The following is a 25,515-nucleotide window of genomic DNA, read 5'->3' on the forward strand; positions in this document are numbered from 1 at the left end:
TTTTCATTTTCACCTCTTTATGTCTCTTTTATAATCCTTTTTTTAAATTTTATTTATTTTTTTATACAGCAGGTTCTTATTAGTTATCCATTTTATACATATTAGTGTATATATGTCAATCCCAATCTCCCAATTCATCCCACCACCACCCCACCACCACCACTTTCCCCCCTTGGTGTCCATACGTTTGTTCTCTACATCTGTGTCTCTATTTCTGCCCTGCAAACCAGTTCATCTGTACCATTTTTCTAGGCTTCACATACATGCATTAATATACAGTATTTCTTTTTCTCTTTCTGACTTACTTCACTCTGTATGACAGTCTCTAGGTCCATCCATGTCTCTACAAATGACCCAGTTTCATTCCTTTTTATGGCTGAGTAATATTCCATTGTATATATGTACCACAACTTCTTTATCCATTCCTCTGTTGATGGACATTTAGGTTGCATTGCTTCCATGTCCTGGCTATTGTAAATAGTGCTGCAATGAACATTGGGGTGCATGTGTCTTTTTGAATTATGGTTTTCTCTGGGTATATGCTGGGTCATGTGGTAGTTCTATTTTTAGTTTTTTAAGGAATCTCCATACTATTCTCCATAGTGGCTGTATCAATTTGCATTCCCACCAACAATGCATGAGGGTTCCCTTTTCTCCACACCCTCTCCAGCATTTATTGTTTGTAGATTTTTTGATGGTGGCCATTCTGACAGGTGTGAGGGATACCTCATTGTAGTTTTGATTTGCATTTCTCTAATAATTACTGATGTTGAGCATCTTTTCATGTGTTTGTTGGCCATCTGTATGTCTTCTTTGGAGAAATGTCTCTTTAGGTCTTCTGCCCATTTTTTAACTGGGTTATTTATTTTTTTGATATTGAGCTGCGTGAGCTGTTTGTGTATTTTGGACATTAATCCTTTGTCAGTTGATTCATTTGCAAATATTCTCTCCCATTCTGAGGGTTGTCTTTTTGTATTGTTTATGATTTCCTTCACTGTGCAAAAGCTTTTAAGTTTAATGAGGTCCCATTTGTTTATTTCTATTTTTATTCTCATTACTCTAGGAGGTGGGTCAAAAAAGACCTTGCTGCGATTTATGTCAAGGAGTGTTCTGCCCATATTTTCCCCTAAGAGTTTTATAGTGTTTGGCCTTACATTTAGGTCTTTAATCCATTTTGAGTTTACTTTTTTGTATAGTGTTAGGGGGTGTTCTAATTTCATTCTTTTACATGTAGCTGTCCAGTTTTCCCAGCACCACTTATTGAAGAGGCTGTCTTTGCTCCATTGTATATTCTGGCTTTCTTTGTCATAGATTAGGTGACCACAGGTGTGTGGGTTTATCTCTGGACTTTCTATCCTGTTCCATTGGTCTATAGTTCTTTTTCTGTGCCAGTACTATACTGTCTTGACTACTATAGCTTTGTAGTATAATCCGAAGTCAGGGAGCCTGATTCCTCCAGCTCCATTTTTGTTTCTCAAGATTGCTTTTGCTATTCGATGTCTTTTGTGTTTCCATACAAATTGTAAAATTTTTTCTTCTAGTTCTGTGAAAAATGCCATTGATAAGTTGATAGGGATTGCATTGAATCTGTAGATTGCTTTGGGTAGTATAGTCATTTTCACAATATTGATTCTTCCAATCCAAGAACATGGTATATCTCTCCATCTGTTTATGTCATCTTTCATTTTGTTCATCAGTATCTTATAGTTTTTTTTTAAATTTTTTAATTTAATTTAATTTTTTTATACAGCAGGTTCATATTAGTTATCCATTTTATACACATCAATGTATACATGTCAATCCCAATCTCCCAATTCATCACACCACCACCCCGACCCGCCACTGCTTTCCCCCCTCGGTGTCCATACATTTGTTCTCTACATCTGTGTCTCAATTTCTGCTCTGTAAACCAGTTCATCTGTACCATTTTTCTAAGTTCCACAAATATGCGTTAATATGCAGTATTTGTTTTTCTCTGTCTTACTTACTTCACTCTGTATGACAGTCTCTAGATTCATCCACATCTCTACAAATGACCCAATTTTGTTCCTTTTTATGGCTGAGTAATATTCCATTGTATATATGTACCACATCTTCTTTATCCATTCGCCTGTCGATGGGCATTTAGGGTGCTTCCATGACTTGGCTATTGTAAATAGTGCTGCAGTGAACATTGGGGTGCATGTGTCTTTTTGAATTATGGTTTTCTCTGGATATATGCCCAGTAATGGGTTTGCTGGGTCATATGGTAATTCTGTTTTTAGTTTTTTAAGGAACCTCCATACTGTTCTCCATAGTGGCTGTATCAATTTACATTCCCACCAACAGTGCAAGAGGGTTCCCTTTTCTCCACACCCTCTCCAGCATTTGTTGTTTGTAGATTTTCTAATGATGCCCATTCTTTATTTATTTATTCTTTTAAAATTTTTGAATTTTATTTTATTTATTTTTTTATACAGCAGGTTCTTATTAGTCATCAATTTTATACACATCAGTGTATACATGTCAATCCCAGTCACCCAGTTCAGCACACCACCATCCCCAGATGCCCATTCTAAACGGTGTGAGGTGATACCTCACTGTAGTTTTGATTTGCATTTCTCTAATAATTAGTGATGTTGAGCAGCTTTTCATGTGATTCTTGGCCATCTGCATGTCTTCTTTGGAGAAATGTCTATATTTAGGTCTTCTGCCCATTTTTCTGATTGGGTTGTTTGTTTTTCTAATATTGAGCTGCATGAGCTGTTTATATATTTTGGAGATTAATCCTTCGTCCATTGATTCGTTTGCAAATATTTTCTCCCATTGTCAGGGTTGTCTTTTCGTCTTGTTTGCAGTTTCCTTTGCTTTGCAAAAGCTTTTAAGTTTCAGTGGGTCCCATTTGTTTATTTTTGGTTTTATTTCCATTCCTCTAGGAGGTGGATCAAAAAAGATCTTGCTGTGATTTATGTCACAGAGTGTTCTTCCTTTGTTTTCCTCTAAGAGTTTTATAGTGTCTGGTCTTACATTTAGGCCTCTGATCCATTTTGAGTTTATTTTTGTGTATGGTGTTAGGGAGTGTTCTAATTCCATTCTTTTACATGTAGCTGTCCAGTTTTCCCAGCATCTCTTATTGAAGAGACTGTCTTTTCTCCATTATATATCCTTGCCTCCTTTGTCATAGATTACTTGAGCATAGGTGCATGGGTTTATCTCTGGGCTTTCTATCCTGTTCCATTGATCTATATTTCTGTTTTTGTGCCAGTACCATACTGTCTTGATTACTGTAGCTTTGTAGTATAGCCCGAAGTCAGGGAGTCTGATTCCTCCAGCTCCATATTTTTCCCTCATGACTGCTTTGGCTATTCAGGGTCTTTTGTGTCTGTATACAAATTTTAAGATTTTTTTTCTAATTCTGTAAAAAACGCCATTGGTAATTTGATAGGGATTGCATTGAATCTGTAGATTGCTTTGGGTAGTATTGTCTTTTTCACAATATTGATTCTTCCAATCCAAGAACATGGTACATCTCTCCATCTGTTGGTATCATCTTTAATTTCTTTCAACAGTGTCTTATAGTTTTCTGCATACAGGTCTTTTTTCTTCCTAGGTAGGTTTATTCCTAGGTATTTTATTCTTTTTGTTGTCATGGTAAATGGGAGTGTTCCTTTAATTTCTCTTTCCGGCTTTTCATCATTACTGTAAGGAATGCAAGAGATTTATGTGCATTAATTTTGTATCCTGTAACTTTACCAAATTCATTGATTAGCTCTAGTAGTTTTCTGGTGGCATCTTTAGGATTCTCTATGTATAGTATCATGTCATCTGCAAACAGTGACAGTTTTACTTCTTTTCCAAATTGTATTCCTTTTTCTTCTCTGATCGCTGTGGTTAGGACTTCAAAAACTGTTGAATAATAGTGGCGAAAGCGGACATCCTTGTCTTGTTCCTGATCTTAGAGGAAATGCTTTCAGTTTTTCACCATTGAGAATAATGTTTGCTGTGGCATTGTTGTATATGGCCTTTATTATGTTGAGGTAAGTCCCCTCTGTGCCCACTTTCTGGAGAGTTTTTATCATAAATGGGTGTTGAATTTTGTCAAAAGCGTTTTCTGCATCTATTGAGATGATCATATGGTTTTTTTCCTTCAGTTTGTTAATATGGTGTATCACATTGATTGATTTGCATATACTGCAGAATGCTTGCATCCCTGGGATAAATCCCACTTGATCATGGTGTATGATCCTTTTAATGTGTTGTTGGAGTCTATTTGCTAATATTTGTTGAGGATTTTTGCATCTGTATTCATCAGTGATATTGGTCTGTAGTTTTCTTTTTTTTTTAGTATGTTTGTCTGGTTTTGGTGTCAGGGTGATGGTGGCCTCATAGAATGAGTTTGGGAGTGTTCCTTTCTCTGCCATTTTTTGGAAGAGTTTGAGAAGGATGGGTGTTAACTCTTCTCTAAATGTTTGATAGAATTCATCTGTGAAGCCATCTGGTCCTGGACTTCTGTTTGTTGGCAGATTTTAAATCAGAGTTTCAATTTCATTACTTGTGATTGGTCTGTTCATATTTTCTATTTCTTCCTGGTTCAGTCTTGGAAGGTTATACCTTTCTAAGAATGTGTCCATTTCTTCCAGGTTGTCCATTTTATTGGCATAGAGTTTTTTTTAGTAGTGTCTTAAGATGCTTTGAATTTCTGTGGTGTCTGTTGTAACTTCTCCTTCTTCATTTCTAATTTTTTTTTTTTTTTTTTTTTTGTGGTACATGGGCCTCTCACTGTTGTGGCCTCTCCCATTGCAGAGCACAGGCTCTGGACGCGCAGGCTCAGCGGCCATAGGTCACAGGCCCAGCCGCTCCGTGGCATGTGGGATTCTCCCAGACCGGGGCACGAACCTGCGTCCCCTGTATCGACAGGTGGACTCTTAACCACTGCGCCACCAGGGAAGCCCTCATTTCTAATTTTATTGATTTGAGTCCTCTCCCTCTTTTTCTTGATGAGTCTGGCTAATGCTTTATCAATTTTATCTTCTCAAAGAACCAGCTTTTAGTTTTATTGATCTTTGCTGTTGTTTTCTTTGTTTCTATTTCATTTATTTCTGCTCTGATCTTTATGATTTCTTTCCTTCTACTAACTTTGGGTTTTGTTTGTTCTTCTTCCTCTAGTTCCTTTAGGATGTTAGATTGTTTATTTGAGATTTTTCTTGTTTCTTGAGGTAGGCTTGTATTGCTATAAACTGCCCTCTTGCAGCTGCTTTTTCTGCATCCCATAGATTTTGGATTGTCATGTTTTCGTTGTAATTTATCTCTAGGTATGTTTTGATTTCTTCAGTGATCTCTTGGTTATTTAGTAACATATTGTTTAGCCTTCATGTGTTTGTGTTTTTTACGTTTTTTTCCCTGTAATTGATTTCTGATCTCTTATTGTTGTGGTCAGAAAAGATGCTTGATGTGATTTCAATTTTCTTAAATTTACTGAGGCTTAAATTGTGACCCAAGATGTGATCTATCCTGGAGACTGTTCCATGCGTACTTGAGAAGAAAGTGTAATCTGCTGTTTTTGGATGGAGTGTCCTATAAATGTCAATTAAATCTATCTGGTCTATTTTGTGATTTAAAGCTTGTGTTTCCTTATTACTTTTCTCTTTGGATGATCTGTCCATTGGTGTTAGTGAGGTGTTAAAGTCCCCCACTATTATTGTGTTACTGTCTATTTCCTCTTTTATAGCTGTTAGCAGTTGCCTTATATATTGAGGTCCTCCTATGTTGGGTACGTATATATTTATAATTGTTATATCTTCTTCTTGGATTGATCACTTGATCATTATGTAGTGTCCTTCTTTGTCTCTTGTAACATTCTTTATTTAAAGTCTATTTCATCTCATATGAGTATTGCTACTCCAGCTTTCATTTGATTTCCATTTGCATGGAATATCTTTTTCCATCCCCTCACTTTCAGTCTGTATGTGTCCATAGGTCTGAAATGGGTCTCTTGTAGACAACATATATATGGGTCTTGTTTTTGTATCCATTCAGTGAGCCTGTGTCTTTTGGTTGGAGTATTTAATCCATTCACGTTTAAGGTAATTATTGATATATATGTTCCTATTACCATTTTCTTAATTGTTATGGGTTTGTTTTTGTAGGTCCTTTCCTTCACTTGTGTTTCCCACTTAGAGAAATTCCTTTAGCATTTGTTGTAGAGCTGGTTTGCTGGTCCTGAATTCTCTTAGCTTTTGCTTCTCTGTAAACCTTTTGATTTCTCCATCAAATCTGAATGAGATCCTTGCCAGGTAGAGTACTCTTGGTTGTAGGTTATTCCCTTTCATCACTTTAAATATATCCTGCCACTCCATTCTGGCTTGTAGAGTTTCTGCTGAGAAATCAAGTGCTAACCTTATGGGGGTTCCCTTGTATGTTATTTGTTGTTTATCCGTTGCTGCTTTCAGTAATTTTTCTTTGTCTTCAGTTTTTGCCAATTTGATTACTGTGTGTCTCCGCATGTTTCTCCTTGGGTTTATCCTGTATGGGACTCTCTGCACTTCCTGGACTTGGGTGGCAATCTCCTTTCCCATGTTAGGGAAGTTTTCGACTATAATCTCTTCAAATATTTTCTCGGGTCCTTTCTCTCTCTCTTTTCCTTCTGGACCCCTATAATGTGAATGTTGTTGGGTTTAATGTTGTCCCAGAGGTCTCTTAGGCTGTCTTCATTTCTTTTCATTGTTTTTTCTTTATTCTGTTCCACAGCAGTGAATTCCACCATTCTGTCTTCCAGGTCATTTATCCATTCTTCTGCCTCAGTTTTTCTGCTACTGATTTCTTCTGGTGTATTTTTCATTTCAGTTATTGTGTTGTTCATCTCTGTTTGTTTGTTCTTTAATTCTTCTAGATCTTTGTTAAACATTTCTTGCATCTTCTCGATCTTTGCCTCCATTCTTTTTCCAAGGTCCTGGATCATCTTCACTATCACTATTCTGAATTCTTTTTCTGGAAGGTTGCCTATCTTCACTTTATTTAGTTGTTTTTCTGGGGTTTTATCTTGTTCCTTCATCTGGTACAAAGTCCTCTGCCTTTTCATTTTGTCTATCTTTCTGTGAATGTAGTTTTCCTTCCCCAGGCTGCAGAATTGTAGTTCTTCTTGCTTCTGCTGTCTGCCATCTGGTGGATGAGGCTATCTAAGAGGCTTGTCACTGTTGTATAGTTTTCTGTGTACAGGTCTTTTGCCTCCTTAGGTAGGTTTATTCCTAGGTATTTTATTCTTTTTGTTGCAGTGGTAAATGGAATTGTTTCCTTAATTTCTCTTTCTGATCTTGTTAGTGTATAGGAATGAAGAGATTTCTGTGCCTTAATTTTGTATCCTACGACTTTACTAAATTCACTGATTATCTCTTGTAGTTTTCTGGTAGCATCTTTTTTTTTTTTTTTTTTTTTTTGCGGTATGCGGGCCTCTCACTGTTGTTGCCTCTCCCGTTGTGGAGCACAGGCTCCGGACACGCAGGCCCAGCCGCCATGGCTCATGGGTCTAGCTGCTCCGCGGCATGTGGGATCTTCCCGGACCGGGGCATGAACCTGTGTCCCCTGCATCGGCAGGTGTACTCTCAACCACTGCGCCACCAGGGAAGCCCTCTGGTAGCATCTTTAGGATTTTCTATGTATAGTATCATGTCATCTGAAAACAGTGACAGTTTTTCTTCTTCTTTGCCAATTTGGATTCCTTTTATTTCTTTTTTTCTCTGATTGCTGTGGCTAAGGCTCCAAAACTATGTTAAATAATAGTAGCGAGAGTGGGCACCCTTGTCTTGTTCCTGATTTTAGAGGAAACACTTTCAGTTTTTCACCATTGAGAATGATGTTTGCTGTGGGTTTGTCGTATATGGCCTTTATTATTTTGAGGTAGGGTCCCTCTATGCCCACTTTCTGGAGAGTTTTTATCATAAATCGGTGTTGAATTTTGTTGAAAACCTTTTCTGCATCTATTGAGATGATTATATGGTTTTTATTCTTCAGTTTGTTAATATGGTGTATCACATTGATTGATTTGCATATATTGAAGAATCCTTGCATCCCTGGGAAAAATCACACTTGATTATGGTGTATGATTTTTTAATGTGTTGTTGGATTCGGTTTGCCTGATTTTTGCCTCTATGTTCATCGGTGATATTGGCCTGTAATTTTCTTTTTTTGTGATAAATTGTCTGGTTTTGCTATTAGGGTGATGGTGGCCTCATAGATGAGTTTGGGAGTGTTCCTCCCTCTAATATTTCGGAAGAGTTTGTGAAGGATTGGTGTTAGCTCTTTTCTAAATGTTTGATAGAATTCTCCTGTGAAGTCCTCTGGTCCTGAACTTTTGTTTGTTCGAAGATTTTAAATCATAGTTTCAATTTCATTACTTGTGATTGGTCTATTCATATTTCCTGTTTCTCTGAGCTTCCTGGACTTGATTGACTATTTCCTTTGCCATGTTAGGGAAGTTTTTGACTACAGTCTCTTCACATATTTTCTCAGACCCGTTCTCTTTGTCTCCTTCTTCTGAGTCCCCTATAATTTGAATGTTGGAACGTTTAATGTTGTCCCAGAGGTCTCTGAGACTGTCTTCAATTCTTTTCATTCTCTTTTCTTTATTCTGCTCTGCGGCAGTTGTTTGCACCATTCTTTCTTCCAGCTCACTTATCCATTCTTGTGCCTCAGTTATTCTGCTATTGATTCCTTCTAGTGTATTTTTAATTTCAGTTATTGTGTTGTTCATCACTGTTTGTTTGTTCTTTAGTTCTTCTAGGTCCTTATTAAATGTTTCTTGTATTTTGTCCATTCTCTTTCTGAGATTTTGGATTATCTTTACTGTCACTACTCTGAATTCTTTTTCAGGTAGCTTGCCTATTTCCTCTTCATTTCTTTTGTCTTGTGGGTTTTTATCTTGCTCCTTCATCTGCAATATATTTCTCTGTCTTCTTATTTTGTCTAACTTACTGTGTTTGGGATCTCCTTTCTGCAGGTTGCAGGGTCGTAGTTCCTCTTGCTTCTGGTGTCTGCCCCCAGTGGGCGAAGTTGGTTCAGTGGTTTGTGTAGGCTTCCTTGTGGGAGGAACTGGTGCCTTCGTTCTGGTGGGTGGAGCTGGATCTCATCACGCAGATGGGCAGGGCCACATCACTTGGTGTGTTCTTGGGGTGTCTGTGGGCTTAGTACGACTTTACACAGCCTGTCTGCTGATGCGTGGGTTTGTGCTCCTGTCTTGCTTGTTGTTTGGTGTGGGGCATTCAGCACTGGAGCCTGCAGGCATTTGGGTGCAGCTGGGTCTTGGAGTTGAGATGTAGACCTCCAGGAGACCTCTTGCCATTTAATATTGCCTGGGACTGGGAATTCTCTGGCATTCCAGTGTACTGGACTCAGCGCTCCCACACCAGAGGCTCAGGCCCCAAACCTGGCCTGGGAACCAAGACCCCACAAGCCACATGGCTTGGCAGTAATAGGGTGGGGAAAAAAAGGGGCAGGAAGAAAACAAATGAAAACTAAAGACAGATAGCAAAGATAAAAACAAGCAAACAACAACAACAACTAAGAACAAACAAACAAATGAAGAAACAGACAAAGCCCCAGACAGATGGTAAAAGCAGAACCAAACAAAAACAAAGAAACAAACACAAAACGTACAAAAAAAGAAACAAAATCACGGTAAACAAAAAACAAGAGAACAAGCAGACAAACAAAAGAACCCCAAAATGAAATCAAACAATTAAAAACAAAATTGACAAAAAAATAAAAACCAAACAGGAGCAGAATGCAAACTGAAGGAAAAAGCAAACAAAACAAGCACACAAAGTTAATTTTTAAAAGATAAAGATAAGAACAAATAGAACAAAGCAAAAAAGATTTAAACAAAACAGAACAAAGGAAAAAAAAAGAAAAGGAAAAAACACAGAACAAAAAAGTAATGTAGAAAGAAATATAAAAAAATTAAAATATATTTTAGAAGTTTTTAAAAACTCAAATAAAAATAAAAACAATAATAATAAAACAACAGAACAAAACATTTTAAAAAAATAGTAATCATTATATTTTCCTGAGTCTCAGCTTTCAGCATCCTTGCCCCCCACCATGAGTCACAGCCAGCACTTGGCTCCCCAGGAGGCCCTCCACAACCTCTAGTTAGGTCTCTGGTCCCACTGTGGGCACTCTGGGGGCAGCTCAGGCTCTGACCTGGCCCACCTCCTGTACGTACTAGTCTGCAGCTGCTAGAGCTAGACCAGTTTCATTTGTGGGAACACTCATTGTCCATCCAGGTATTCTGTAGATGCAGCGTTTACCACGCTGATCATGAGGACTTAATCTGAGGCTTGTGCAGCTTCACAGGAAGACTTTTGTTCCTCTTCCTTAGTCGCCCTGCCCTGGGGCTCAACTGTGGTTTTAGCCTCACCTCTGCATGTGAGCCACCCACAGGAGTCTGCTCCTGAGGCTGCCCTGGAGCACTTGGGTCTGCCCTGGTGAGGACAGGGTGCGGAGGTGGCATGACTGCCTGGGTCACAAGGGCTCTGGTGGCGACGGGTGCATGGGAAAGCCAGAGGCCATGGGAGTGATAGATCCAGCCTTAGCGCCTGGCAGCCGGCATGAGAAGGTCAGCCCTGGAGGGAGCTTTTCTTAGCCCTGGCCACAGGCGTGAGAAGGTCCTCTTTAACTTTTTATGTCATTTTATATTATATGTGACTCTTGTTAAGAGCATATAGCTGTTTCTTGGTTTTTTAGTCCAATGCGGGAGTTTTTTTTTAAGTAGATGAATTTGATATACTTGTTTCTATTACAATGACTATTATGTTTGGCCCTTTTCTTCTGTTTGTGTGTTTATTTATTTATTTTTAAACATAGTGGGTTTTTTTGGCTGTGTTGGGTCTTCATTGCTGTGCGCGGGCTTTCTCTAGTTGCTGCGAGTGGGGGCTACTCTTTTGTTGCGGTGCGCAGGCTTCTCATTGCGGTGGCTTCTCTTGTTGCGGCGCACAAGCTCTAGGCACATGGGCTTCAGTAGTTGTGGCACACAGGCTCAGTAGTTGTGGCGCATGGACTCAAGAGCGCGTGGGCTCAGTAGCTGTGGCTTGCAGGCTCTAGGGCATGCAGGCTTCAGTAGTTGTGGTGCACAGGCTCAGTAGTTGTGACAGGCTCTAGAGCACAGGCTCAGTAGTTGTTGTGCATGGGCTTAGTTGCTCTGCGGTGTGTGGGATCAAACCCATGTCCCTGCATTGGCAGGCAGATTCTTAACCACTGTGCCACCAGGGAAGTCCCTCTTCTGTTTATTTTGTTCTGATGATTTCCTTCATGGTTTTATTTTATTTTTTCTTGTCTTTTAGTTCTTTCATCCTTTTCCTTCTTCTGTGAAAATGTGGAAATTATTCTGTTTCTTTTCTGTTAGTGAAATTTACTTTTTAAAAAGTGAAGCTTTATTTGTTTGTTTATGAACGTTCGAAATGCTACCAAGTCCCTTCAGGATCTGGTCTCTGCCTAATTCTCCTGTGACCATGTCTTCTCATTCTCCCTTTTCCACACATTTACATTCTACTGTCTAAACCAAACTACTTTAGATTCCTTAACACATTGCTGTATTCTCTGGGTGATTCACCCTTGATGTTTAGGCTAAACTTCTTTAAGAAGCTTCTGCCCCTGTATCACTTCTCCTAGGCCTGTCCTTACACCCCTACTCACCCTCTAGATTGTAGAGATTAGGTTGTGGTATCCCTTGCATACCTCTGTGGGAGCACTTACCACTGTGTGTAACATCTGTTTGTCTCTGGCTGTACTATAAGACTCTTTTTTATATATATATATAAATTTATTTTATATATATATATTTTTTATTTTATATTTATGTAAATTTATATTTATAAATTTATATTTATATATATAAATTTATATATATTTATATTATATAAATTTATATTTATATATATTTATATATATAAATTAATTTTATATATATCATTTATTCTTGGCTGCATTGGGTCTTCGCTGCTGCACGTGGGCTTTCTCTAGTTGTGGCGAGCAGGGGCTACTCTTTGTTGCAGTGCACAGGCTTCTCATTGCAGTGGCTTCTCTTGCTGCTGAGCACAGGCTCTAGGTGCACGGGCTTCAGTAGTTGTAGCATGCAGGCTCAGTAGTTGTGGCTCACGGGCTAAGCTGCTCCCTGGCATGTGGGATCTTCCTGGACCAGGGCTTGAACCCATGTCCCCTGCATTGGCAGGTGGATTCTTAACCAGTGTGCCACCAGGGAAGCCCACTATAAGACTCTTGAGAGCAGAGACCAGGTTTTCCATTTTATATCCCCAGAATCTAGCAACAGTATACATTAGGCTCCCAGTAAATATTTTCTAAATGAATAAGAAAAATCTGAGAAATATTTTTGCTGTTTAGAGTCATTGGGTCATAGAATTGCTGGCAGACCCCATAGATAGGCCCAAAGAATGAGGAGTGACTTATTAAAAGTCATGTAGCTGAGAACACAATTTTCTGCGAAGAGATATTTAGTCCTATTTTCCCATGTGAAATTTTTTAGTGTGTGAAGAACATAAAACAGTCTACATGATGGTTGTGAGCCTGATCTTCAAGGTTCCAGGGAAGCCAGGCATCAGCTCTAGGCCTGGGCTCACTGCCCTCTTTGGCCTGTGGCCATGCTGGGCTTCAGAGCAGAAGCCAACTCAAGTGCCCGCACTTCAGTTTATCCCCCTTGGGAATACTTCACCCTTTCAACTCTTCTTCCATCATACTCCTAGGTGTTTCAGGGTTATGGTTTGGTTATTCATTTCTTATAACCTTTCTACTCAAGTTTCAAAGAAGTCCTTCATGTAGATTTGTAGTTGAGTTTCAGCTTTTGTTTCTGGGGACTGTTCAGAGGTCTAGTACCCCTTACCTCACAAGCTTTTCCCCTCTGGTTTACCCTTCCACCCCAGTGTCAGTTTAGTTGTCAGGTGACTTCTTTTCATTCCTGTGTTAAGAGTGCCTGGATTTCACAGTGCCTGACAGAATCAATAAGGAAAAAAGGGCTATTTTTTTTGTTTGTTTTTTTCTCTCTCTCTGCCAAAGGATAGATGAAGACATTTTGGAAAAGGAGAAAAGATTGCTGAGGTGATATTTTAAAATGGAACTCATGCTGTGGAAAAAGCAGCAGGTAGCCGTCCTAGAGTATAGGAACTCAAAAAAAAAAAAAAAAAGATTTCTCATTTGGCTGTAGCGTTTTGATAAGGAAAGAGAAAAGATGAGGTGAGGGTGGGACCTGCAGGGCCTCTTAGGCAGTGGAGAACTGTGTACTGAAAGGGAGAGCCAGAGTCCCTGTGTGTGTCAGGCATTTTGGTCTCATTCTTTTCGTTTGGTAGTCAAGAGTTAGGGTACAGAGAGGATATTTGGATGGTCTTTGGCTAGCAGCAGGAGAGTTCAGATATGAACATGAACCAAGTGGTATTAATAAGACTAGATTATACCTATGGGGGTATAGCCATTTTAGAATTTGGCAGGAAATGAGGGTGGAGCTATAAAAATGCCCTCATTGCCCCTGGATGGGGACTGGTTTGCCATTTCTTTGTACTTGGTTACAGATGCCTATCTTTGGTAAGATTTTGCTACAAATAGAAGATTTCAGTATACTGGGCTTAATTATAGACTGTACTCCAAATGTTTGCTTCTTCCCTCCACAAACCACTTTTTAACAGTATGTCCTTGTATCAAATGGTTCAGTGTTCTTTAAGAAACAACAAAGCCAGTGGGAGACAGAAAAACTACATTGTCAGTTTCCTTGGAAATGTTGACATGAAGCTTATTACTTCTCTTGTAAAACCCTGTTCCATTTAGAAAAAGAAGAGACCACCGTGATCCCAAGGGGTGTGTACAATTGCAGCTTGGGGTTGTGTAACAGAAATACAGTGAACCCATTCTGGTTATTAACTGTATAGGCAAAAAAAAAAAAAAAAAAAAAGGAAAGGAAAGAGAAGGGTACATAGATACATCCATTTCAGAAGCCATCAATTCTTTTTTCCTATGAGTTTTTTTTTTTTAGTAAGATTTTCCGTAATCTAAAGAAAATTGTCTCTGACAAAGAAAACAGATAAAGTGGTGATGGTATACCATTTGCAAAGTAAGTCTTTGCAGGCCCAATTCTGGGCTGTAAGTTTGTACCAAAGCATATAGGTAGGTAGGCCAGCCTGGGGAATTGTTTTTAACCTTGAAATTTTATTCCCTTGGTTTTGTTCTTTATTGGTTTTGTTCCTAATGAACATGTGAAGATCCAAACTCTATCGCAGTTTTATTCTTGTGATCCTTTACAAAAGGTTTTGTTGTTGCTGTGGCGGTGGCGGTGGTGCCTTTAAATTCTAGAACCTTTTCTTCTGACCTTCAGTCTCCAGATTCAACTGCAAGAGCAAAATGATAATGCAGATCTTTTAGAATTCAGCTGTGCTTCCTAATGGGGCTGTAGCCAGTTTTTGCTCCAAGTTGCACACACAGATCTTGCTGTTGTTTGTCCAGCAAACATCCCTTTCCCCACTCACTGAATATTGCCATTCTCACTTAGATGAGTAATAGGAGTCTGTACCTGATCTCTAGGAATCAGAAAGATGCTTCAAAAGTACAAAGTAATGCTTCCAGCAGCCCTCCAGGCTGGTGTTACCTCTATAAATGGGAAAGTGCTGTGGCAGAGAAGGCAGATTAAACTGAACCAAGATTGCCTGGCAGGAAATGGTGTAGGACCTATCTTTGAGCCCTTCCATCAGCTTAGACTCATCCTGCCATCATCACAAGCATGATAACAAACATATTCATCATATCCGAATGTTTCCTTGTGCCCCTTAGTAACCCATAACCCCTCTCCCCTATTTCAGTGTTTTCAGGCAACTATTGGTTTGCTTTCTGTCCATTATAGGTTAGTTTGCATTTTCTAGAATTTTGTGTGAATGGAATTATAGTATTTACTCTTTTTTTAGTTGGGCCTGTTTAACTCACTATAATTATTTTGAGATTCTGCCATGTGTATCAATAGTTTGTCCCTATTTCTTTGTTGGGTAGTACTCCATTTTCTGAATATATCACAGTTTGTTTATTCAGTTGTTGATGGCCATTTAGATTTTCAGTTTTTTTGCTTTTAAGAACAAAGCTACTATTAATATTCATGTACAAATCTTTGGGTGGACATTTACTTTGCTATTAATATAGCCATTAGTGTTGGTATAGTGTATCTTTTAATGTGATTGTTAACATGGTGGTTTATAGTTAAGTTTAAATCTTGTGGGTTGTTTTTATTTTTCCCATCTCTTTTTCTGGTTCCCATTTTTGCTTTGTCTGCCTTCTTTTAGATTCACGGTATTTTTTTATTATTCCATACTATTTTCTTACGTGGCTTATTAGCTCTTCCTCTTTGCCTTTTTAATGGTTGTTTTAAGGTTTATAGGGTACATCTTTAACTCTTCACAGTCTGTCTTCAAGTAGTGTTATATCATTTCAGCTATAGTGTAAGAACCTTACAACTCTACGTTTCCATTTCTCCCTCCTGATTTTTGTGCTCCTGTTGTCACACGTTTTACTTCTACATATGGTATAAACCCCATTATATACTGTTGCTCTTTTTCTTTAAGTGGTCAATTATCTTTTGGGTTTTTTTTTTTTTTTTTATTCTTGGCTGCGTTGGGTCTCCGTTGCTACGCGCGGGCTTTCTCTAGTTGCGGCGAGTGGGGGCTACTCTTTGTTGCGGTGCATGGGCTTCTCATTGTGGTGGCTTCTCTTGTTGTGGAGCATGGGCTCTAGGCACGTGGGCTTTGGTAGTTGCAGCATGTGGGCTCAGTAGTTGTGGCACATGGGCTTAATTGCTCCGAGGCATGTGGGATCTTCCCGGACCAGGGCTTGAACCCATGTCCCCTGCATTGGCAGGCGGATTCTTAACCACTGCGCCACCAGGGAAGTCCCCTGGGTTTTTTTTTAATTAGTTAATTAATTAATTAGGCTGTGGCATGTGGGATCTTCGTTGCAGCACGCGGGATCTTTCATTGTGGCTCACAGGCTCTTTGTGGCTCACAGGCTTCTCTCTAATTGTGGTGCACAGGCTCCAGAGTGCACGGGCTCCATAGTTGCAACACATGGGCTTAGTTGCCCCGCGGCATGTGGGATCTTAGTTCTCCAACCAGAGATCGAACCCATGTCCCCTGCATTGGAAGGCAGATTCTTAACCACTGGATCACCAGGGAAGTCCGGAAGTGGTCAATTATCTTTTAAAGAGATTTTTTTTAAAGTAAGAAGAAAGTCTTTTGTATCTACCCACATATTTGCCATTGCCAGGGCTCTTCATTCCATTGTGTAGATCCAGATTTCCATCTTGTATCAGTTTTTTTCTTCCCAAATGATTTCCTTCAACATCTCTTGTAGTGCTGGTCTATTGGTGATGATTTCTGTCAACTTGTGTATGTCTGAAAAATTACTTGCCTTCACCTTTAATGATATTTTCACCAGATATAGCATTCTAGGTTAATAGGCTTTTTTTTTTTCTTTCAGTACTCTGAGTGTTGCTGCACTGTCTTCTGGATTGCTTAGTTTGCAATGAGAGGTCTGCTTTCATTCTTATATGTTCTTCTGTATGTAATGTGTCTTTTTTTCTGGATGTTTATAGGATTTTCTCTTTATCATTGATTTTGAATAATTTATGATGTCCCTTGGTGTTGTTTTCTTCATGTCTCTTGTGTTTGATGTTCATTGAGCTTCTTGGATCTGTGAGTTTATAGTTTTCATCAAATATGGAAAATTTTCAATCATCATATTTTCAAATAGTTTTTTTTGCCCCCATCCTCCTTTCAGGAACTCCAGTTACATGTACAGTTGGCCCTTGAACAGCACACGTTTGAACTACATGGATCGACTTATACACAGATTTTTTTTCAATAGTAAATACTACAGTACTACATAATCTACTGTCGGTTGAGTCTGTGGATACAGAGGAACTGTGTATGTGGAGGAACCACGGCTATGGGGGGCCAAGTATAAGATACGTAGATTTTTGACTGTGCACAGGGTTGGTGTCCCAATCCCCACGTTGTTCAAGGGTGAACTGTATATTAGGCTAATAAGTACAGCTCACTGGTGATCTATTCATTTTTTCAGTCTTTTTTTTCTTTCTGTTTTCTTTTAGATAGTTTCTAATGTTATGTATTTGAGTTTACTCTTCTTCTACAGTGTGTAATCTGCAGTTAATCTCATCCAGTGTGTTTTTCATCAGACGTTGTATTTTTCTTCTCTAGATGTTCAGCTTGGGTCTTTTTTATATCTTCCCTGTTTCTAGTTAACATGCTTAAGCTTTTCTCTATCTTCTTGAACATATCATATGTAGTTATAATAACTGTTTTAACATCCTTGTCTTCTAATTCTGTCATTTCTATTATTTTTACAATGATTTTTTTCTCTTTATGGTTAATGTTTTCCTATCTCTTTGAATGCTTAATTTTTTTTTTACTGAAATTTAGATTTTGTGCATTTGGATTTCTTTTTGGTATACTTATAAATATTCCTGTGTGGGTGTGTTGGTGTATGTGTGTGCTTCTTTATTTTTATTTTATTTTTAAATTTTATTGGAATATAGTTGATTTACAGTGTTGTTAGTAAATATTCTTGAACTTTGTTCTAGGTGCTAGTTAAATTAATTGGAAATAGTTGTTCCTTTTGAGGCTTACTTTTAAGCTTACTATGAGGTGGGACCAGACTAGCATTTCGTCTATGGCAAATTTAACTCATTACTAAAGCAGTACCCTTCTGAGTACTTTATCTGCTGCACTGGGAATTCACCAAGCTTTTCCACTGCAACTGGTGGGAACACGAACTATTCCTGGCCCCTGTGAGCTCTAGGGATTATTTCCCCCTTCTTCTTTAAGGTGCTTCTTTTCTACAGCTTTGGTTAGTTTCCTCATGCATATTCTAATCAATACTGAACTGAAGACTCAGCGGGTACCCTCTGCAGATCTCTGTGCAGCTCTTGTTTCTGGTACCCTGCTCTGTGAACTCCAGCCACAGTGGTCTCCCCAGACTCCTCACTGTGCCTCCTCCCTGCCCTGAGGCATAGAAATTCTCTCCTACCAGCCAACTGGGCTCATTGCATGTGTTTCCCTCTCTCAGGGATTACTTCCTGTGCTACCTGATGTAAAGTATCTGAAAACCATTGTTTTGCATATTTTATCCTTTCATTTTTTTGTTTTAGGCATGGGAGGGGATGTAAATCCAGTCCCTGTTACTCCATCTTGACCCAAAGTGGAAGTCTAGCAGTGTATTATATACTGAAAAAAAATACATTCTAAACTATATTTTCTTACCATTTATTGCTGGTAGATAGTAATGCAGTTAACTTTTGTGCTTTGATCTTTTATTAACAACTTTGCTGTGTCATGTATTGGTCAGCTTTTGTTGCAATAACAATCCCCAAATCTCAGGGACTCTCAATGGCAAATGTTTGTTTTTTACTCCTGATACATCTATCACTGGCCATCCGAAGCTCTGCTTCACATCTTTATTTCAGGATTCAGGCTGAAGGAGCAGTGTTTAATGGGACATGACTCTCTCATGGCAGAGGGAAAAGACTGGATAATGCAATAAATCTGAAAACTTCTCTAAAGACACATATATTACTTACACTCACATCTAATTGGCCATTAAAAGTCACATGGCCAAACCTGATGTCTGTGGTGGGAGGAGGGTGTATAAGCAGTGATGTGTTAGAGCTGGCTCATATAGGCTCATGAAAGCTGCTTGTACACCTCTCTTTCCAACACTGTGTTTAGTGATCATGTTGGTGACTTGAAATATACTATGATGGGATGTTTGCCACGTAAATTGGCAAACACAACAAATCAGCACTTTTTTTCTGGAGAGCTAGCTGAACTTTTAGTTTCAAACCACTGGGTATATGCCTCTTTTAGAGAGTAGTGGTTAATAGTTGGAAACAAGATTATTTTCTATCATATTTCTTTTTAGTAATTTGTTAACTTGTGTGTGTGTGTGTGTGTGTGTGTTTAAATTTTACTAGCTAAGACCTCTAGTGTAGCATTGAGTATGAGTAGTGATAAAGGGCAAAGTTGTCTTGTTCCTGTTGTTAAAGGAAATGCATTTTGCCATTGAGTATAATATTTGCTCTAAGTTTTTTGGAGATAGCATTTATCAGATTAAGGAAACTTCTCTAATTGTCACAGATTTCACATAATTGATCAATCAATTTTATCAAATGCTTTTCCTACATTTATTGAAATAATCTTTTAATATTAATATAGTGAAAATTGCATTAATGAATATTCTGATATTGAACTAACCTTGCATTCCTGGAATGAGCCCATCTTTTTTATGTTTTCTAGGATTCTGTATATTATTTATGAATATTATACCTATATGTATGAATGAGCTTGGCCTGTAATTTTACTCTCTCAGAAAAGTTTTGCTGTCAGAGGTTGTTAATTGTTTGTTTTAGCCTTATTAAATGAGTTGAATAATGTTCCTTATTTTTCTGTTTTCTATATGAGTTTAAGTAAAATTGGAACTATTTTGCTCTTGAATGCTTAGTATAACTTGATAGTGATACCTTCTGGACCTTGAGTTTTCTTTGGGAGATTTTTAACTAGCTCTCCATTCAGATTTTTTTGTTTTTCTCGAGCTGGGGAAAATATATTTTCCTAGGAATTGTCCATCTCACCTGTTTTCCAAGTTTATGGCATAGAATTATTCCTTTGTTCTGTTGTTCTTAATGTCTGCTGTATCTGTAGTTTTCTCCCTTTCTGTTGATTACCATTATTGTTTTTTTGTGCTTTTTCTTCTTGATCATTCTTGCTAGAGGTTTGTCGATTTTATTGGTCTTTCTAAAGAACCAGATTGGACTTTGTTGATCCTCTGTATTAGAGTTTGGCAACTAAAGACCTGTAGACCAAATCTGGCTGAGACCTGTTTTTTTATGGCCAGTAAGCTGGTTTTTATACCTTAAAAGCATTATAAATATTTTAACACACACACAAACACAAAGATGCCACAGAGACCATACGTGGCCCGTGAAACCTAAAATATTTTCTGTCTGACCCTTTTCATAAAATTTGCCAACCTGCCAGCGTGTGCTCTCTAGAGTCTTGGTTTTTTGGTCACTGATTATTTATCTTACTTCACTGTCTGCTCAGCCATTCTGTGTGAGGTTTCTCTGCATATCTAGCTCACCACAGTGCTAGAAACAAAAATCTTACCTCTGTTTTCTACATATTTGTTTCGTTTTCTGGCATAGGCAGTCAAGTAATGGTTGGTACCAGTAGTTTATAAAAAATGGATAGGAATAGCAATTGAAAAAATGTATCAAGCAATATAGAAGACCACCATTATTCTATTTTAGTGGTGGAATCTCTCTTAGCACTGCCATAGCACCAGTGTTCTTTGGCACTGTAGTTTGAGAGCAGCTATGAACTTAGTCACATTGATCTTACTGCCAAATTCATAGAAGTCCTGGACCCTGGAAAGTGATATTATATTTTGGGAGCTAAAAGGAACTTAATCATGTACATTGTAAAGCAAACAAAAATGATCTCATATGTCATTATCCAAATTTTTTACCAGAATAAGTTTATGGTTCACAGTATTTTTTAAAGAATGCCTATCACTTTTTTTCCCTCCTTAATCCCTCAGTCTCTTTTGGCCGGGGAGGGAGTAGACTTTACCTCTTTTACTTGTCCTTCAAATAAGTTTTCCCCAAGGTTTAATCCCTCTTTTCTGCATATTTTCTGCCCCCTCTCAGGGTACTCTTCACATCATAGGTTCAATTACTAACCATAGATATAATTATTCTTATATATTTCCTTCTGTTTTTAATCTCATTCCTGGACTTCAGACCCACAAGTCTAAGCTGAACATCACTGCCATGTCTCACAGGCACCTCAGGTTCAATCTAACTCAACTCTTTTCACTCATAGTCTGTTACTTTGCCTTTCTTATCAGTGTCTCTACCTCTAATGCATTTCCCCTCTTTCTTCTGCTTCTTCCCCCCCCTCCTCCCCCCATATTGTCCAACCCACTGTGGCAAGTGTGATCTTTCCAATACACAAAATCAGCAGGATTCTTTTTTTTTTTTTTTTTTTTTTTTTGCGGTACACGGGCCTCTCACTGTTGTGGCCTCTCCCACTGTGGAGCACAGGCTCCGGACCCACAGGCTCAGCGGCCATGGCTCACGGGCCCAACCGCTCCGCGGCATGTGGGATCTTCCCGGACCGGGGCACGAACCCGCGTCCCTTGCTGCATCGGCAGGTGGACTCTCAACCACTGCGCCACCATGGAAGCCCAGCAGGCTTCATTTTTTGCTGCTGCCCCTCGTGCTCTTTATATTCTAGCAGTACCATGCACCACTTCCCTGAATGTTCCATGCTTACTCATGCCTTTGCATGTGCTGCTGTTTCCTTCTGCTTGAAATACCCTTATCTTTTTTGCCTGTCTGGGAAAGACATCCAGTGAAGCTTGGTTCAGGCATCATCTGCTTTGTGAAGCCTCCCTGACTCATAGTCAGCCCTCCTTCCGCATTCATGTTCTACTTTGTGTACACCTCCATTGTAGTACTTGGCTCTTCATTGTCTGCACATCTGTCTCCCCTGTGAACTGAGCTCCTCAGAAGCATGAGCTGTGCCTCTCTCTGCATCCTCAGCTTAATAACTGGCACCTATTAGATGCCTCATAAATATTATATTTGATGAAAGAGCAAAAAAATTATACTCAGAATGCATGTTCATTACAAAAGTATTTCTGTAAAATAAAGAAGAATAAGCTAATTAAAGCAACAACGGAAACTTCCCACTCCTCACCTTCCCTTCTCATCAGAAGGCTCACCTGGGCAGAAGAGGGAGCAGTAGGTGACTCAGTCATTTCCCACAACCACCCATGTTATAGAGGCCAGCGTTCACATTGGTCCTGGCATGATCAACAACCTGATGAACCCAGCCAAGACTAAGATAAACTGCTTGTCCTCGAGTAGAATAAATATTTCAAATAAAGTCAACCCAAGGCCAAACAGCTATTGATTGCTAAAAGCCTGAACTTGAGCCCAGTGAGTATTCCAACGTTCACCTCCATCCAGCTTGCCTGATCAATATGCAATTACTGCCCCCTTTAAACGTGTCTTACACTGCTTACCTGAAGAAGGGTTTTACTTTTAAGATCTTTTGTTTGTTGAATTTGCTTAGGCAGGGAAAAAAAGAGACTTGGTGAAACCAGCATCATTTACCTTTAGCATTTCAAACAATTCTGTTATATGTGAAATGTTTGAATGTATGCTGCATGGTAACGGAAGGTGCCCTGTTACATGACTGTAATTCATTTCAAGAGGACTTTTTCTGAGTGACTAAACAGTAAGGATATTGTATTTCAGTTTCCTAATTTCTGCTCACATGGTTATCTGCCCTAGCCATAACCTTTGTAAATTTAAGTTTGTAGAGTAGGGTGCTCAAGTCCAGCTGCAGTGAAAACATATATATTATTTGTCTACTCTCCTTTTAGAATTTCATCTTGGTGCAAAAAATACCCTTCCTATTGAATTTAGAAATTTATTTACCCTGCTCCAGATATTTAAGGTTTCATGTCTCACAAATATGCCTTTCTCACACCACTGCAGTTATCAGAACTCTGTCGTTTTCACTTACGCTCTTGTCATATTCTCTTATATATGCTTACTGACCCCAAGCTCTGTCACTCCAGTCCCTTCATCACACTACTGCCAGGTTAAGCTTTCTAAAATCTATCTGTGTAGAGGCCTCCTTTTCTTGAACATTTCATGGCTTCTCAATGTCAACAGCATGGAGCCCAGGTTCCCTGGCAGCACATCTAGGGCCTGTCATGACCTGTTCCTGCCCACCTCCCCTTAGTCATCTTCTTAACCCCTGGTCTTTTTTTTTTTTTTTTGCGGTACGCGGGCCTCTCACTGTTGTGGCCTCTTCCGTTGCGGAGCACAGGCTCCGGATGCACAGGCTTAGAGGCCATAGCTCACAGGCCCAGCCGCTCCGCGGCATGTGGGATCCTTCCGGACCAGGGCACGAACCCGTGTCCCCTGCATCGGCAGGCGGACTCTCAACCACTGCGCCACCAGGGAAGCCCAACCCCTGGTCATTGAGAGCTACTTCCAGTTCCCCCAAGTGGCATGTTCTTACAGGCCTCCTATACCTTTGCCCGGGTCACTTACCCACCACTGCCACCAATGTCATGGCTCTCCCTTCTCTGCCTGACAAACACTCATATTTCAGACTCAGTTCAGATGTCACCTTTCATTTGACACCTTCACAGATTTCTCTTTGATAAAGTTAATTATCTCTACCTCTCACCTCCTTGGAGTTAAATTTCCATTGCTTTGGGCCTTTTTTTTTTTTTTTTTGCGGTACGCGGGCTTCTCACTGTTGTGGCATCTCCCGTTGCAGAGCACAGGCTCTGGACGCGCAGGCTTAGCGGCCATGGCTCACGGGCCCAGTCGCTCCACGGCATGTGGGATCTTCCCAGACCGGGGCGCGAACCCCGTGTCCCCTGCATCAGCAGGCGGACTCTCAACCACTGCGCCACCAGGGAAGCCCCAGCTTTGGGCTCTTGAAATTATTTTTATTTACCTGTTCTTAAATCGGCTAAAGACAGGGAGCTTATAATTCCTAGCAGCTAGTGTAGTGCCTGCTGTATGGAGGCAAGTGCTTAGTACAAGCCTTTTTTTTTTTTTCTGTTAAACTCAGTAGTTGGGTTGAATGTCATTTGTGAGTATCTTGGATTGTTTTGATTGATTTGTTTATTCCCCATAGCAAGGGGAATAAAGGTAGGAATATTCACAATACATCCTTGATCTTTTGAGGTTGGCACCAAGTAGGATGGCCAACTATCTCAGTTTGCCCAGGACTGAGGGGTTTCCCAGGATGTTGTACTTTCTTTTCAGTGCTAAAAATGGAACAGTCTCAGGTATACCAGCATGGTCTAGCACCAAAGGGCACTGTCAGCAAGCTTTTTATCTACTCTCCTTTCCTCCGCTCACTGGGACCCAATCCTGGCTGGCTATTCTGACCCAGGATAGCATGCTTTGTCATCATTAACACTTTAATAGTGCATACAAAAATTAAAATAAATTAAAGATCCAAATGTAAGAACTAAAACTAGTAAACTCTTAGAAGAAAACATAGGTGTCAATCGTCACGACACTGGGTTTGGCAGTGGTTTCCTTTTTTCTGACTGCACAACATGGCTTCCAGGATCTTAGTTCCCCAACCAGGGATTGAACCCAGGCCACTGCAGTGAAAGCACCAAGTCCTAACCACTGGACCACCAGGGAATTCCCTGGCAATGGTTTCTTAGCTATGACGCCAAAAGTACAAACAGCAGAAGAAAAAAATAAGTTTTGTGCCTCAAAGGGCACTGTCAAGAAAGTGAAAAGATATCGCCTAGAATGGAAGAAAGTATTTACAAATCATTAAGGGACTTGTATCCAGAATAAAGAACTCATACAACTCAATAATAAAGATAGTTAAGCTAATTTAAAAATGGGCAAAGTATCTGAATAGACATTTTTTCAAAGAGGGTATACGAATGGCCAATAAGTACATGAAAAGGTGCTTGACATCATTAGTTATCAGGGAAATGCAAATTAAAACCAGAGTGAGATACCATTTCACACCCACTAGGGTGGCTAGAACCAAAAAGTCAGATGATAAGTGTTGACAAAGATGTGGAGAAATCAGAACACTTATATGCTGCCAATGGGAATTTTAAATGATGTAGCCCCACTTTGGAAAAGTCTGATGGTTCCTCAACAGGTTTAAACATAGCGTACCATATTCCCTAGCAGTTTCACTCCTAGGTATACATATACCAAAGAGAAATGAAAACATATATCCATACAAAAACACGTGCATGAATGTTGATAGCAGCATTATTCATAATAGCCAAAAGGTAAAAACACCCCAAATGTCCATGATGGATGAATGGATAGATAAATGGTGACATTTCCATACAGTGGACTATTATTCAAGCATAGAAAAGAATGAACTACTGATACATGCTACAACATAGATGAACCTTGAAAACATTATACTAGGTGAAAGAAGTCAGTCACAAAAGACTAAGTATTGTATGATACCATTTAAATTGAAAAGTCCAGAGTAGGCAAATCCATAGAGACAGAAAGTAGATCAGTGATTGTTTAGGGCTAGGATGGAATGGGGAAGGTAGAGGGATGGTAGCTTAAGGGTAGAGGATCTCTTGTCAGGGTGATGAAAATGTTCTATAGTTGACTATGGTGATGGTGGCACATATCTGTGAATATTCTAGAATTCATTGAATTGTACATTTTAAATGGGTGTGTTGTATGGTATGTGAATTATATCTTGATAAAGCTGTTAAAAAGAAAGAAAAAGGAAGAGTAGGTGATCCATAATCCTACCACCTTGAACATGTTCGTATCTTGATCTATTTCTTTCCAGTCTCCTTTAATGCATATATTTTACATAATTGAGATAATGCTTCATACAGAATTTTGAATATTATCTTTTGTGCTTATCATTCTGACCGTAAGAA

General features: G+C 39.2%; 1 protein-coding gene across 1 annotated transcript in view; it reads left to right on the forward strand.

Moving 5' to 3' along the window:
• CTNNBL1 (catenin beta like 1) overlaps positions 1–25,515 on the forward strand; it is a 169,248-nt gene that overhangs the window by 81,212 nt on the left and 62,521 nt on the right. The gene's annotated exons all lie outside the window — the stretch shown is intronic.

Source organism: Tursiops truncatus, chromosome 15, assembly GCF_011762595.2.
Source record: "Tursiops truncatus isolate mTurTru1 chromosome 15, mTurTru1.mat.Y, whole genome shotgun sequence".
Classification (NCBI taxonomy): Eukaryota; Metazoa; Chordata; class Mammalia; order Artiodactyla; family Delphinidae; genus Tursiops; species Tursiops truncatus.